We start from the raw sequence: 16308 nt of genomic DNA, 5'->3' as shown, positions 1-16308 counted from the left end.
AAAAGTTACTTAACATCCTTTATGCGACTCAAAAATTAAACCGACATACACAGTACCAGTTGAGAGGAACCCCGAGTTTCCTGCCACACTGACAAATTGCCCCGTTTTCCAGTCCTCTTTTCCAGATGAGAGTCGATTCCTCTGCTTTCTCTGGAATGGAATCCGGACGATCCAGTCACAAAGTACGAGGAAGGGTGTACCACGCTGAAACTCGGGAAGATCCCCAGGTTTTCAAACCACAAATGGCAAAGGTACGTATGTCACCAGCCACTCGAGATATTGTCTGATTCTCCTGAACAGATTCACATGTATCCTCGATTATCAACTCACAAGACGAGTGGAGACCTGACTCGCCGAGCATACTCGATACAATTTCCAGGTACACATTCAACTCTAATGTTGCCTAACACCCGTTTTACAACTCGAGAAAAAGCTCAGTCACATGTCTGAAGAAAACACGAGGCCTGACTCCCCAGGTGAATTTTGAAAGCAACCACAAGATCCCTGTCACCTCTGTCAAGGAACACACAGTTGTCTGACCTAAAGCTAGATGCGGCCCTATTCCTCTGCTGCGTCTCGAGAGGAATCCCGAGGTTCCCCTTCCAACAGGATAGGAGACCTGACTTCTGTAGGGTAACACGAGCGAGTTCCTGAGGTTGCAACTTGAGAAGAAACCCCAAGCTTCCCGCCACAAATCTAGAAACACCACAAAATTACCCCTCAATGAGAGATGAGGATATTTTCCACTGCAGAGTCTCAAGAAAAATCCCAAATCCCCGCTTGAAACTCGAACTGGTACTAGACACACTTTATGCGACCCAGAAACTTCCCTGACATAGCTGTCCACATTGAAGTGGCGCACACAATTTATATACACAACACTACATGCCACCCTATTCCTCTGCGGCACCTCGAGAGGAATCCTGAGGTTCCCCTTCCAACAGCAAATGACAGATAACTTCCCTGGGACAACGCTAGCGAGTTCCTGAGGTCCCCATCACAACTCGAGAGGAACCCCAAGCTTTCCGCAGCAACTCGAAGAAAACGAGTACAATACCCCATCAATTGGAGATGAGGAACATTTCTGCTGCAGAATCTCAAGAGAAATTACACATTCCCGCTTAAAACTCGAACGGGTACTTGACACCCTTTATGTGACTCAAAAAGTTCACTAACATAGCCGTTAGTGAACACAGTTTACAGATTCACAGTTTACAGATTCAACTCGAGATGAGGCCCTATTCCCATTTATGGGCTCGAGATTAATCCTGAAGTTCCCCTTCAAACACAAAGGAGACCTCTCATCCCTGAAGCAATACGAGCGAGTTCCAGATGTTCATGGCCCAACGCGAGTTGGAACCCTAGCTTCCCCCGGCAACTCGAGAAAAACCACAAGATTCTGCCCTCAAGGCGAGATGAGGAACATTTCCGTTGCAGATTCGCAAGAGAAATTCCACATTCCCACTTGAAACTCGACAGGTTATTATTGAACATCCTTTATGCAACTCAAAAATTATACCGACATACACAGCCCAATCGAGAGGAACACCGAGTTACCTGCCACACTGACAAATTGTCCCGTTTTACAGTCCTCATTTCCGGATGAGAGTCGATTCCTCTGCTTTCTCTGGAATGGAATCTGGATGTTCCAGTCGCAGAGTACGAGGAGCCATCTACCACGTTGAAACTCAGGAGGATCCCCGGGTTTTCAAAACACAAATGGAAAAGGTATGGATGTCACCACCCACTCGAGATGTTGTCTGATTCTACTGCACAGATTCAAATGTATCCTCGAGTATCAACTCAAAAGATGAGTGGAGACCTGACTCGCAGAGCATACACGATAAAATCTCCAGGTACAAATTCAAATCTAATGTGACCTAACACCCGTTTTACTACTCGAGAAGAAAGCGCAGTTTCATATCTTAACATGAGACTAGGCCTGACACCCCAGGTGAATTTTGAGACCAACCCTGAGATCCTTGTTTTCACTGACAAGGAACACACAGTTGACCAACTCAAAGCTAGATGTGGCCCTATTCCTCTGCTGCTGCTCGAGATAAATCCCAAGGTTCCCCTTCCAACATGATAGGAGACCTGACTTTCTGGGGCAACACGAGCGAGTTCTTGAGGTCCCCGTCGCAACTCGAGGGGATCCCCTAAATTTCTGCTGCAACTTGAGAAAAACGAAAACATTCTCCCATCAATGTTAGATGAGGAAAATTTCTGCTGCAGAATCTCAAGAGAAATCCCACATTCCCGCTTGAAACTCGAACGGGTACATGACACCCTTTATGTGACTCAAAAAGTTCCCTAACATAGCCGTCTCCACTGGAGAGGAGCACAAAATTTACGGACTCAACTCGAGATGATGACCTATTCCCATTTAATGACTCGAGAGTAATCCCGAATATCCCCTTCCAACACGATAGGAGACCTGACTTCCCTGGGGAAACACGAGCGAGTTCCTGAGATCCCTGTCGCAACTCGAGAAGAACCCCAAGCTTCCCGCCGCAAATCGAGAAACACGACAAAATTATCCCCTCAATGCGAGATGAGGAATTCTCCACTGCAGAGTCTCAAGAGAAATCCCACATTCTCGATTGAAACTCGAACGGGTACTTGACACCATTTTTGAGAACCAAAAACTTCCCTGACGTAGCCGTCCACATTGAAGGGGAGCACACAATTTAGGTAGACAACACTAGATAAGGCCCTATTCCTCTCCCGCACATGGAGAGGAAACCTGAAGTTGCCCTTCTAACAGGAAAGGAGACTTAACGTGCCTAGGACAATGCGAGCAAGTTCCTGAGGTCCCCATCGCAACTCGAGAGGAACCCCAAGCTTTCAGCCGCAACTCGAGACAAATGACAACGTTCCTCCATCAATGCGAGATGAGGAACTTTTCTGCTGCAGAATCTCCAGAGAAATCCCACATTCACACTTGAAAATCGAAAGAGTACTTGACACCCTTTATGCACCTCAAAAAGTTCCTTAACATAGCTGTCCCAAATGTAGAGGAGCACACAATTTACAGACTCAACACGAGATGAGGCCCTATTCCATCTAACAGCTAGAGAGTAATCCCGAAATTCCCCTTCCAACACAAAAGGGGAGCAGAATTCCCTGAAGCAACATGAGCAACTTCCTGATGTCCACATGGCAACTCGGGAGGGAGCCCAAGATTCCCGCAGCAACTCGAGAAAAACCACAAGATTCTGCCCTGAATGTGAGATGAGGAACATTTCCGTTGAAGATTCGCAAAAGAAATTCCACATTCCAGCTTGAAACTAGACAGGTTACTTAACATTCTTTATGCTACTCAAAAACTAAACCGACATACACAGCCCCAATCCAGAGGAATGCCGAGTTTCTTGCCACATTGACAAATTGCCCCTTTTTCCAGTCCTCATTTCCAGATGAGAGTCGATTCCTCTGCTTGGGGAAGAACCCCAAGCTTCCCACCGCAATTCAAGAACCACGAGAAAATTATCCCCTCAATGCAAGATGAGGAAATTTTCCGCTGCAGATTCTCAAAAGAAATCCCACATTCCCTCTTGAAACTTGATCGGGTACCTGACACCCTTATGCAAACCAAAAACTTCCCCGACACACACGTCCACAGTGAGCAGAGCACACCATTTAGGTATACAACACTAGATGATCCCTGTTACTCTCCCGTGCATGGGGAAGAATCCTGAGGTTCCCCTTCCAAAATTAAAGGAGACCTACCTTGCCTAGGACAACGTGAGAAGGTTCCTGGGATCCCTGAAGCAACTCGAGAGGGAACCCAAGCTTCTTGCTGCAACTCGAGAAATAAACACAAGATTCTGCAATCAAGGAGAGATGAGGAACATTTCTATGGAAGAATCTCAATAGAAATTCCACATTCCCCATAGAAACTTGACAGTTTACTTAACATCCTTTATGCGACTCAAAAACTAAATGGACATACACAGCCCCAATCGAGAAGAACACTGACTTTCCTGCCACACTGACAATTTGCCCCGTTTTCCAGTCCTCTTTTCCAGATGAGAGTTGATTCCTCAGCTTTCTCTGGAATGGAATCTGGACGTTCTGGTAGCAGAGTACAAGGAGGCAAGTACCACATTGAAACTCGGGAGGATTCCCAGGTTTTCAAAACACAAATGGAAAGGTATGGATGTCACCAAACACTCGAGATATTGTCTGATTTTACTGCACAGATTCAAACGTATTCTCGTGTATCAACTCAGAAGACGAGTGGAGACCTGACTCCCCGCGCATACATGATACAATCTCCAGGTACAAATTCAACTCTAATGTGGCCTAACATCCGTTTTACAACTTGAGAAGAGAGCGCAGTTCCATGTCTGAACAAGAGACGAGGCCTGAATCCCCTGGACAATTTTGAGAGCAAGGGTGAAGTACATGATCGACTCAGGAAGAAAAAACAGTTGACCGACTCAACGCTAGATGCGGCCCTATTCCTCTGCTGCTCCTTATAGAGGAATCCCGATGTTCCCCTTCCAACATGATACAAGAACTGACTTCTGTGGGGCAACATGAGGGAGTTCCTGAAGTCCCCATCACAACTTTAGAAGAACCACAAGCTTCCCGCCGCAACTTGAGAAACACAAAATTAACCCCTCAATGCGAGATGAGGAATATTTCCACTGCAGAGTCTCAAGAGAAATCCCACATTCCCGCTTGAAACAAAAACGGGTACTTAACACCCTTTATGTGACGCAAAAAGTTCCCTAATATAGCAGTCCCCACTGGAGAGGAGCACACAGTTTTACAGACTGAACTCGAGATGAGGACTTACTCCCAGTTAATGGCGCCAGAGTAATCCCGAAGTTCCCCTTCCAACACAAAAGGGGACCGGACTTCCCTGAAGTAACTCGAGCCAGATCCTGAAGTCCCCTTAGCAACTCGAGAGGGAGCTGAAGCTTCTGGCTGCAATTCGAGATAAATCACAAGATTCTGCCCTCACGGCGAGGTGAGGAATATTTCTGTTGCAGAATCGCAAGAGAAATCCCACATTCCCACTTGAAACTCGAACGGGTAATAGACACCCTTTATGCAACCCAAAAACTCCCCCAACACAGCCGTCCACATTGACGAGGAACACACCACTTACGTACTCAACACTAGTTGGGGCCCTATTCCTCTACCTCGAATGGAGAGAAATTCCGAGGTTCCCCTTCCAACAAGAAAGGAGACCTAACTTCCCTGGGAAAACATGAGCAAGTTCCTGAGGTCCCCGTCGCAAATGAGAGGAACTCCAAGCTTTCCGCCTCAACTCGACAAAAACGACAACGTTCCCCAATCGATGTGAGATGAGGAAACTTTCTGCTGCAGAATCTCAAGAGAAATCCCACATTCTTGCTTGAAATTCTAGAGGGTACTTGACACCATATATACGACTCAAAAAGTTCCCTAACATAGCCGTCCCACTGGAGAGGAGCACACAATTTCCGGACACAACTCGAGATGAGGCCCTATTCCCATTTAACGGCTCGAGGTAAACCCGAAGTTCCCCTTCCAACACAAAAGGGGACCTGACTTCCCTGAAGCAACACGAGCGAGTTCCTGCAGTCCATGGCACAACTCGAGAGGGAGCCCAAGTTTCCTGCCGCATCTCGGGAAAAACCAAAAGATTCTCCCCTCATGGCTAGATGAGGAACATTTCCTTTGCAGATTCGCAAGAGAAATTCCACATTCCCGCTTGAAACTCGACAGGTTACTTAATATCCTTTATGTGATTAAAAAATGAAACCGACATACACAGACCAAATCGAGAAGAACACCGAGTTATCTGCTCTACAGTCAAATTGCCCAGATTTCCTGTCCTCTTTTCCAGATGGGAGTCGATTCCTCTGCTTTCTCTGGAATGGAATCCGGATGTTCTTGTCGCACAGTAGGAGGAGGCGTATACCATGGTGAAACTCCGGAGGATCCCCAGGGTTTCAAAACATAAATGGAAAAGGTACGGATGCCACCACCCACTCGAGATATTGTCTGATTCTACCGCACAGATTCAATCTATCGTCGAGTATCAACTCACAAGACGAGTGGAGACCTGACTCCCAGATAATACTTGATAAAATCTCCAGGTACAAATTCAACTCTAATGTGGCCTAACACTCATTTTACAACTCGAGAGAAAGCACAGTTCCATGTCTGGAGAAGAGATGAGACCTGAATCCCCAGGAGAATTTTGAGAGCTACTGCGAGATCCCTGTCTGGACTGGAGAAAATAAAGAGTTGACTGACTCAATGCTTGATGCGGCCTTATTCCTCTGCTGCTTCTTATATAGAAATCCCGAGGTTCCTCTTCCAACACGATAGGAGACCTGACTTCCCTGGGGCAAAACGAGCGAGTTCCTGAGGTCCTGTCACAACTCAAGAGCAACCGCAAGTTTCCCGCCGCAACTCGAGTAACAACACAAAATTATCCCCTCAATGAGAGATGAGGAACTTTTCAGCTGCAGAGTCTCAAGAGAAAGCCCACATTCCCGCTTGAAACACGAACGGTTACTTGACACCATTTATGCGACCCAGAAACTTCACGGACATAGCCTTCCACATTGAAGTGGAGCACACAATTTAGGTACACATCACTAGATGCGGCCCTATTCCTCTCCCGAGGCTGTAGAGGAATCCTGAGGTTCCCCTTCCAACAGCAAAGGAGAACTAACTTCCCTAGGTCAAGAAGAGCAAGTTCCTGAGGTCCCCAGCACAACTCGAGTGGGAAGCAAAGCTTCCCGCCGCATCTTGATAAAAACCTAGGATTCTGCCCTCAAGGCAAGTTGAGTAACACATCCATTGCAGATTGGTAAGGGAAATTCCACATTCCCGCTTGAAATTAGAAAGGATACTTAACATCCTTTATGCGACTCAGAAATTAAACCGACATACACAGCCCCCATCGAGAGGAACACCGAGTTATCTGCCACACTGACACATTGCCCCGATTTCCAGTCCTCTTTTCCAGATGACAGTCGATTCCTCTGCTTTCTATGGAATGGAATCCGGACGTTCCGGTCGAACAGTACAAGAAGGCGGGTACCACGTCGAAACTCGGGAGGATACCCAGATTTTCCAAACACAAATGGAAAAAGTACGGATGTCACCACTCACTAGAGATATTGTCTGATTCTACTGCACAGATTCAAATGTATCCTCGAGTATCAACTCACAAGACGAATGGAGACCTGATTCCCGGAGTATAATCAATACAATCTCCAGATACTAATTCAACTCTAATGTCGCCTAACACCAGTTTTACTACTCGAGAAGAAAGCAGAGTCCCATGTCTAAAGAAAAGACGAGGGCTGCCTCCCCAGGTAAATTTTGAGAGCAACACTGCGAGCCCTGTCACCCCTGGCAAGGAACACATAGTTGACCGACTCAACGATAGATGAAGAACTATTCCTCTGCTGAGCGTCGAGTGGAATCCCGAGATTCCCCTCTACATGATAGGAGACCTGACTTCCGTGGGGCAACATGAGCGAGTTCCTGAGGGCCACGTCCCAACTCAACAGAACCCCAAGCTTCCAGCCGCAACTCGAGAAACACCACATAATTATCTCCTCAATGCGAGATGAGGAAGTTTTCTGCTGCAAAATCGCAAGAGGAATCCAACATTCCCGCTTGAAACTCGAACGGGTACTTGACACCCTTATGCGACTCAAAAACTTCCCCAACATAGCCGTCCACATTGAAGCGGAGCATACAATTTACTTACACAGCACTACATTCCTCTCCCAAGCCTGGAGAGGAATCCTGAGGTTCCCATTCCAAAATTAAAGAAGACTTAAATTCCCTGGGACAATGTGAGCGATTTCCTGAGGTCCATGTCACAACTCGAGAGGAACCCCAAGCTATCTGCTGCAACTTGAGAAAACGACAACATTCCTCCATCAATATGAGATGAGGAACATTTCTGTAGCAGAATCTCAAGAGAAATCCCACATTCCCTCATGAAAGTCGAACGGGTACTTGACACCCTTTATGCGACTCAAAAAGATCCCTAAAATAGCCATCCCCACTGGAGAGGAGCACACAATTTACTGACTCAACTCGAAATGAGGCCCTAGTGCCATTTAACGAATCGAGAATAATCACGAGGTTCCCCTTCCAACACAAAAGGGGAAATTGCTTTCCAGAAGCAACACGATCAAGTTGCTGAGGTACCCGGGGAAACTCCACAGGGAGCCGAAGCTTCCCGCTGCCACTCGAGAAAAAACAAAGATTCTGCCCTCAAATCGAGATGAGGAACACTTCCGATGCAGATTCGCAAGAGAAATTCCACATTCCCGCTTGAAACTCAACAGGTTACTTAACATCCTTTTGGCGACTCAAAAATTAAACCGACATACACAGCCCCCATCGAGAGGAACACCGAGTTATCTGCCACACTGAAAAATTGCCCCTATTTCCAGTCCTCTTTTCCAGATGATAGTCGATTCCTCTGCTTTCTCTGAAATGGAATGCGGACATTCCGGTCAAACAGTAGGAGGAGTCGGGTACCATATTGAAACTGGGGAGGATCCACAAGTTTTCAAAACACAAATGGAAAAGGTATGGATGTCACCACCCACTCGAGATATTGTTTGATTCTAGTGCACAGATTTAAATGTATCCTTGAGTATCAACTCACAAGACGAGAGGAGATCTGACTCCTCGAGCATACTCGACAAATTTCCAGGTAGATATTCAACTTTAAAGTGGCCTAACACCCGTTTTACAACTCGAGAAGAAAGCGCAGTTCCATGTCTGAACAAGAAACGAGGCCTGAATCCCCAGGTGAATTTTGAGAACAACCCCAGATCCCTGTCGCCCCTGGCAAGGAACACAGCGTTGACCCATTCAATGGTAGATGCGGTCCTATTCTTCTTCTGTGCCTTGAGTGGAATCCCAAGGTTCCCCTTCCAACACGATAGGAGAACTGACTTCCCTGGGGCAACATGTGCGAGTTCCTGGGGTACCCGTCGCAACTCGAGAAGAACCCCAAACTTCCCCCCGCAATTCGAGAAACACCACACAATTACCCCTCAATGCGTGATGAGGATATTTTCCGCTGCAGAGTCTCAAGAGAAATCCCACATTCCCACTTGAAACTCGATCGGGTAGTTAACACCCTTTATGCGACCCAGAAACTTCCCCGACTTAGCCTTCCACATTAAAGGGGAGCACGCAATTTAGGTACACAACATTAGACGCTGCCCTATTCCTCTCCCGATCCTTGAGAGGAAACCTGAGGTTCCCTTTCCAACAGCACAGGAGAGCTAACTTTTCTGGGACAAGGCGAAAAAGTTCCTGAAGTCCCCGTCGCAACTCGAGAGCAACTCGAAGTTTCCCGCCGCAACTCGAGAAACACCACAAAATTATCCCCTCAATGCAAGATGAGGAATATTTCCGCTGCAGAATCTCAAGAGAAATCCCAAATTCCCGCTTGAAACCTGACACCCTTTATGCGACCCAAAAACTTCCCCGACATAGCCGTCCAGATTGAAGAGGAGCACACTATTTACATACTCAACACTAGATGGGGCCCAATTCCTCTACCACGCTTTGAGAAGAATCCCGTGGTTCCCCTTCCAACACGAAAGGAAACCTAACTTCCCTGGGACAACGTGAGCGAGTTCCTGAGTTCCCCATCGCAACTAGAGGGAAACCCCTAGCTTTCAGCTGCAACGCGAGAGAAAAAACAACATTTCCCCATCAATGAGAGATGAGGAAATTTTCTGCTGCAGAATCTCAAGAGAAATCCCACATTCCCGCTTGAAACTCGAAAGGGTACTTGACACCATTTGTGCGCATCAAAATGTTCCCTAACATAGCCGTCCCCACTGGAGAGGAGCACACAGTTTACAGACTCGATATGAGATAAGGCCCTATTCCCATTTAACGGCTTGAGGTAAACCCGAAATTCCCATTCCAACACAAAAGGGGACCTGACTACCCTGAAGCAACAAGATAGAGTTCCTGAGGTCCCCATCACAACTCGAGGGGGATCCCAAGCTTCCCGCCGCATCTCGAGAAGAACTAAAAATTCTGCCCTCAAGGCGAGGTGAGGAACATTGCCGTTGCAGATTCGAAAGAGAAATTCCACATTCCTGCTTGAAACTCGACAGGTTACATAATATCCTTTATGCAACTCAAAAATTAAACCGGGGGAGCACGGGAAGATGGCGGAGGAATAGGACGGGGCAACCACTTTCTACCCCACAAAATCAACAAAAGAAATTTGAACGCTGAGTTAATCCCACAAAACAACTTCTGAATACCAGCAGAGGACATCAGGCACTCAGAAAAGCAGCCCATAGTCGTCGAAAGGAGGTAAGAAACAGAAAAAAAGATTAAAAGTGAGACAAAAGAGGGAGGGACGGAGTTCCCTCCTGGGAAGGGAGGCTTCAAAAAATAAAAAGAGAAGTTTCCAAACACCTGGAAACACTGCCGAGTGGAATCTCAGAGGGCCACATAATTGGGAGACAAAAGACATAAATAATTAAAACTTACAGACTAAGTGCCCAGAGGGAACTCTCATTGGAGAAGCAGCACAGATGCTGCCTGCTCCCCTCACTAGCAGGTGGGGGCTGGGCAGGGAGGCGTGGGCAGCAGTGCTTAGAGGGAGAACTGGCGGCAGTGCTTGGAGGGAGAACCGGCCTTGAACGCCCCAGGGCAAACTGAGGGCTCGAACTTAAGATACCAAAGCAGAAGTTACACCTAAAAAGCGAAAAGGCTAGGAAAAGCCTGCGAAAATCCCAAACCCAGGACTCCGCCAGCCCCGCCCACAGAACGGGGCGCTGAGTGGAGCGAGCTAGCAGTGGGCGGCCCATCCCCCAACCCCCGCCGACACGGGCGGGGAGGGCAGCCAGCTCTGGGGCAGGGGCAGCCTTGGCCCCAGAGAGTCTTCCTGTGCCAAGCTGCAGGCAGGCTTCCTTGCTGGCCAGGACTTCTTGGGTTCAGGCCGGTCGATAACTGCCTGAGAAAGTGCTCAGGTTGTACTCCCAGAAAACTGAGTGGCAGTGACCAGAATGGCGATAAGTCGCAGCGACCACACTCGCCAAACACCTGGTCACCTGAGCTGCTAGGACCATGGAAGGCACAAAACGCAGGCCCAGCCAAGTCTGTGCCTTTGTCGAGTACCCAAGGACCTGAACCTGAGCTGCTCGGACCTGGGAAGTGCAGGCAACCCAGCACCAGCCGTGGACAACTCCCAGCAGAGCAACCTAAATCCTAAGCAGCATAAACAGGGAAAGAACACACTCCTCGAGCGGGAGCATTTTCAGTGTAGCCGAGACACTGCGAGCACTCCCCACAAACGCCAGGAATATTTGTTAGCTGTTCCTCCCTCCCCATAGCAGGACTGAATAGGTGAGCCGGGGAAAAAAAAAAGTGTCCACCACCACATCCTGGTGTCAGGACGGGAATTAGACCCGGAGAGGACCAGAAAACAGAAGAACTTTTTCAACAGAAGGAACTGCCTTGGAAGTAACAGAGGGAGAAGCCTTGAGCCTACTGCAAGAATAATACTGAAAACCAGAGGCAGAGGCTTAAGGCTAAATCCTGAGAACACCAGAGATCTCCTGTTCCAGAGAAGATTAATTGATAGGTACTCATCAAATGCCTCCATACATACACTGAAACCAGGTACAACCCAAGGGTCAACAAGTTTCAGTGAAAGACACTATGCCAACTATCCAGCAACACAGGAGAATAACACTGAGCTTCAATATACAGGCTGCCCAAAGTCACTCCAAACCCACTGACATCTCAAACGCATTACTGGACACTTCATTGCACTCCAGAGAGAAGAAATGCAGCTCCACCCACCAGAACATCGACACAAGCTTCCCTAAACAGGGAACCTTGACAAGTCACCCATCTAACCCCACACACAACGAGGTAACTACATAATAAAGAGAACTCCACAAAATGTCAGAAGATGGAAAGGCCACCTTGAACACAGCAATGGAAGCAAGATGAAGAGGCAGAGAAATACCCAACAAGTAAAGGAATAGGATAAATGCCCAACAAAACAAACGAAAGAGGAAGATATAGGGAACTTACCCGATAAAAAATTTCTAATTTTAATTATGAAAATGATTCAAAATCTGGAAAGCAAAATGGAGTTACAGATAAATAAATGAGAAAAGGATTGAGAAGATGCAAGAAATGTTCAATAAAGAATTAGAGAAAATAAAAAAGAGTAAATATACAATGAATAATGCAAGAGATGAGATCAGACACACTCTGGAGGGGACAAACAGTAGAATAACGGAGGCAGAAGAAGGGATAAGTGAGCTAGAAGATAGAATTCTAGAAATAAATGAAACAGAGACGGAAAAAGAAGAAAGAATTAAAAGAAATGAGGACAATATTAGAGACATATGGGACAATATTAAACACACCAACATTCGAATCATAGGAGTCCCAGAAGAAGAAGACAAAAAGAAAGACCATGAGAGAAGACTTGAGGAGATAATAGTTGGAAATTTCCCTAAAATGAGGAAGGAAATAATCACCCAAGTCCAAGAAACACAGAGAGTCCCTAACAGGATAAACCCAAGGCGAAATACTCCAAGGCACATATTAATCAAATTAACAAAGATCAAACCAAAGAACACATATTAAAAGCAGCAAGGGAAAAACAACAAATAACACACAAGTTGATCCCCATAAGAATAACAGCTGATCTTTCAGCAGAAACTCTTCAGGCCAGGAGGGAATGGCAAGACATACTTAAAGTGATGAAAGAGAATAACCTACAGCTCAGGTTACTGTACCCAGCAAGGATCTCATTCAAATATGAAGTAGAAATCAAAAGCTTTACAGACAAGCAAAAGCTGAGAGAATTCAGCATCACCAAACCAGTTCTCCAACAAATACTAAATGATCTTCTCTAGACTGGAAACACAGAAAGGGTATATAAACTCGAACCCAAAATAATAAAGAAAATGGCAATGAGATCATACTTATCAATAATCACCTTAAACATAAATGGGTTGAATTCCCCAACCAAAAGACAAAGGCTGGCTGAATGGATACCAAAACAAGACCCCCATATATGTTGACTACAAGAGACCCACCTCAAATAGAGGAAAACATATAGACTGAAAGTGAAGGGCTGGAAAAAGATATTCTATGTAAATAGAGATGAAAAGAAAGCAGGAGTAGCAATATTTATATCAGATAAAATAGATTTTAAAACAAAGGCTGTGAAAAGAGACAAAGAAGGAAACTACATAATGATCAAAGGATCAATCCAAGAAGAAGATATAACAATTAAAAATATTTATGCACCTAACATCAGTTCAGTTCAGTTCAGTTCAGTTGCTCAGTCGTGTCCGACTCTCCACGACCCCATGAATCATAGCACGCCAGGCCTCCCTGTCCATCACCAACTCCCGGAGTACACTCAAACTCATGTCCACAGAGTCGGTGATGCCATCCAGCCATCTCATTCTCCGTCGTCCTCTTCTCCTCCCGCCCCCAACCTTTCCCAGCATCAGAGTCTTTTCCAGTGAGTCAACTTGTCGCATGAGGTGGCCAAAGTATTGCAGCTTCAGCTTTAGCATCAGTCCCTCCAATGAACATCCAGGATTGATCTCCTTTAGAATGGACTGGTTGGATCTCCTTGCAGTATAAGGGACTCTCAAGAGTCTTCTCCAACACCACAGTTCAAAAGCATCGATTCTTCGGCGATCAGCTTTCTTCACAGTCCAACTCTCACATCCATACATGACCATGGGAAAAACCATTGCCCTGACTTAGGAGCACCACAATATGTAAGACAATTACTAACAAGTATGAAAGGAGAAATTAACAACAACACAATAATAGTGGGAGACTTTAATACCCCACTTACATCTATGGATAGATCAACTAAACATAAAATTAACAAGGAAACACAAACTTTAAATGATACAATAGACCAGTTAGACCTAATAGATATCTATAGGATATTTTACCCCAAAACAATGAATTTCACCTTTTTCTCAAGCACACACGGAACCTTTTCCAGGATAGATCACATCCTGGGACATAAATCAAGCCTTGGTAAATTCAAAAAAATTGAAATCATTCTAATTATCTTTTCTGACCACAATGCAGTAAGATTAGATCTCAATTACTGGAGAAAAACTATTAAAAATGCCGACATATGGAGATTGAACAACACTCTGCTGAATAATAAACAAATAATAGAAGAAATCAAAAGAGAAATCAAAATATAGATAGAAATGAATGAAAATGAAAACACAACAACCCAAAACCTCTGGGACACTGTAAAAGCAGTGCTAAGGGGGAAATTCATAGCAATACAGACACACCTCAAGAAACAAGAAAAAAGTCAACTAAATAACCTAACTCTACATCTAAAGCAACTAGGAAAGGAAGAAATGAAGAACCCCAGGGTCAGTAGAAGGAAAGAAATCGTAAAAATTTGGGCAGAGATAAATGCAAAAAAACAAAATAGACCATAGCAAAAATCAAAAAAGTCAAAAGCTGGTTCTTTGAGAAGGTAAATAAAATTGACAAACCACTAGCCAGACTCATCAAGAAACAAAGGGAGAAGAACCAAATTAATAAAATTAGAAATGAAAATGGAGAGATCACAACCGACAACACAGAAATACAAAAAATTATTAGAGAATACTATCAGCAATTATATGGCAATAAAATGAATAACTTGGAAGAAATGGACAAATTCCTAGAAAAGTACACCTTGCCAAAACTGAACCAGGAAAAAATAAAAAATCTGAACAGACCCATCACAAGCATGGAATTAGAGGAAGAAATCGGAAATCTTCCAGCACACAAAAGCCCAGGTCCAGAAGGCTTCACAGCTTAATTCTACCAAAAATTTAGAGAAGAACGAAAAACTATTCTACTCAAACTCTTCCAGAAAATTGCTGAGGAAGGAAAACTTCCAAATTCCTTCTATGAGGCAACAATCACCCTAATCCCAAAACCTGGTAGATCCCACAAAAAAAGAAAACTACAGGCCAATTTCACTGACGAAGATAGATGCAAAAATCCTTAACAAAATTCTAGCAATCAGAATCCAACCACACATTAAGAAGATCATACATCATGACCAAGTGGGCTTTATCCCAGGAATGCAAGAATTCTTCAATATCCGCAAATCAGTCAATGTAATACACCACATTAGCAAACTGAAAAATAAAAATCATATAATTATCTCAATAGATGCAGAGAAAGCCTTTGACAAAATACAATATCCATTTATGATAAAAACCCTCCAGAAAGTGGGAATAGAAGGGACATATCTCAGCATAATTAAAGCTATATATTACAAACCCACAGCAAACATTATCCTCAATGGTGAAAAACTGAAAGCATTTCCCCTAAAGTCAGGAACAAGACAAGGGTGCCCACTCTCACCACTACTATTCAACATAGTTCTGGAAGTTTTGGCTACAGCAATCAGAGCAGAATAAGATATAAAAGGAATACAAATTGGAAAAGAAGAAGTAAAATTTTCACTGTTCGCTGATGACATGATCCTCTACACAGAAAACAGTAAAGACTCTACCAGAAAACTACTAGAGCTTATCAATGAATACAGTAAAGTTGCAGGATATAAAATCAACACACAGAAATCCCTTGCATTCCTATACACTACTAATGAGAAAATAGAAAGAGAAATTAAGGAAACTATCCCATTCACTGTTGCAACGAAAAGAATTAAATACTTAGGAATATATCTACCTAAGGAAAAAAAGACTTGTACATATAAAACTATAAAACACTAGTGAAAGTAATCAAAGAGGACACTAATAGATGGAGAAATATACCGTGTTCATGGATAGGAAGAATAAATATTGTGAAAATGAGTATACTACCCACAGTAATTTATACATTCAATGTAATCCCTATCAAGCTACCAACGATATTTTTCACAGAAATAGAACAAATAATCTCACAGTTTGTATGGAAATATAAAAAACCTCGAATAGCCAAAGCAATCTTGAGGATGAAGAATGGAACTGGAGGAATTAACCTGCCGGCCTTCAAGCTCTGCTACAAAGCCACAGTCATCCAGACACTATTGTACTGGCATAAAGACAGAAACATAGATCAATGGAACAAAATAGAAAGCCCAGAGATAAATCGACGCACCTATGGACACCTTATCTTCGACAAAGGAGGCAAGAATATAAAATGGAGAAAAGACAGTCTTTTTAACAAATGGTGCTGGGAAAACTGGTCAGCCACTTGTAAAAGAATGAAACTAGAATACTTACTAACACCACACACCAAAATAAACTCAACATAGATTAGAGAGCTAAA

The sequence above is a fragment of the Moschus berezovskii genome, chromosome 4 (assembly GCF_049115385.1).
Source record: "Moschus berezovskii isolate FMDL1 chromosome 4, NW_MosBer_1.0, whole genome shotgun sequence".
Taxonomy (NCBI): domain Eukaryota; kingdom Metazoa; phylum Chordata; class Mammalia; order Artiodactyla; family Moschidae; genus Moschus; species Moschus berezovskii.
This window is presented reverse-complemented; position numbering follows the sequence as displayed.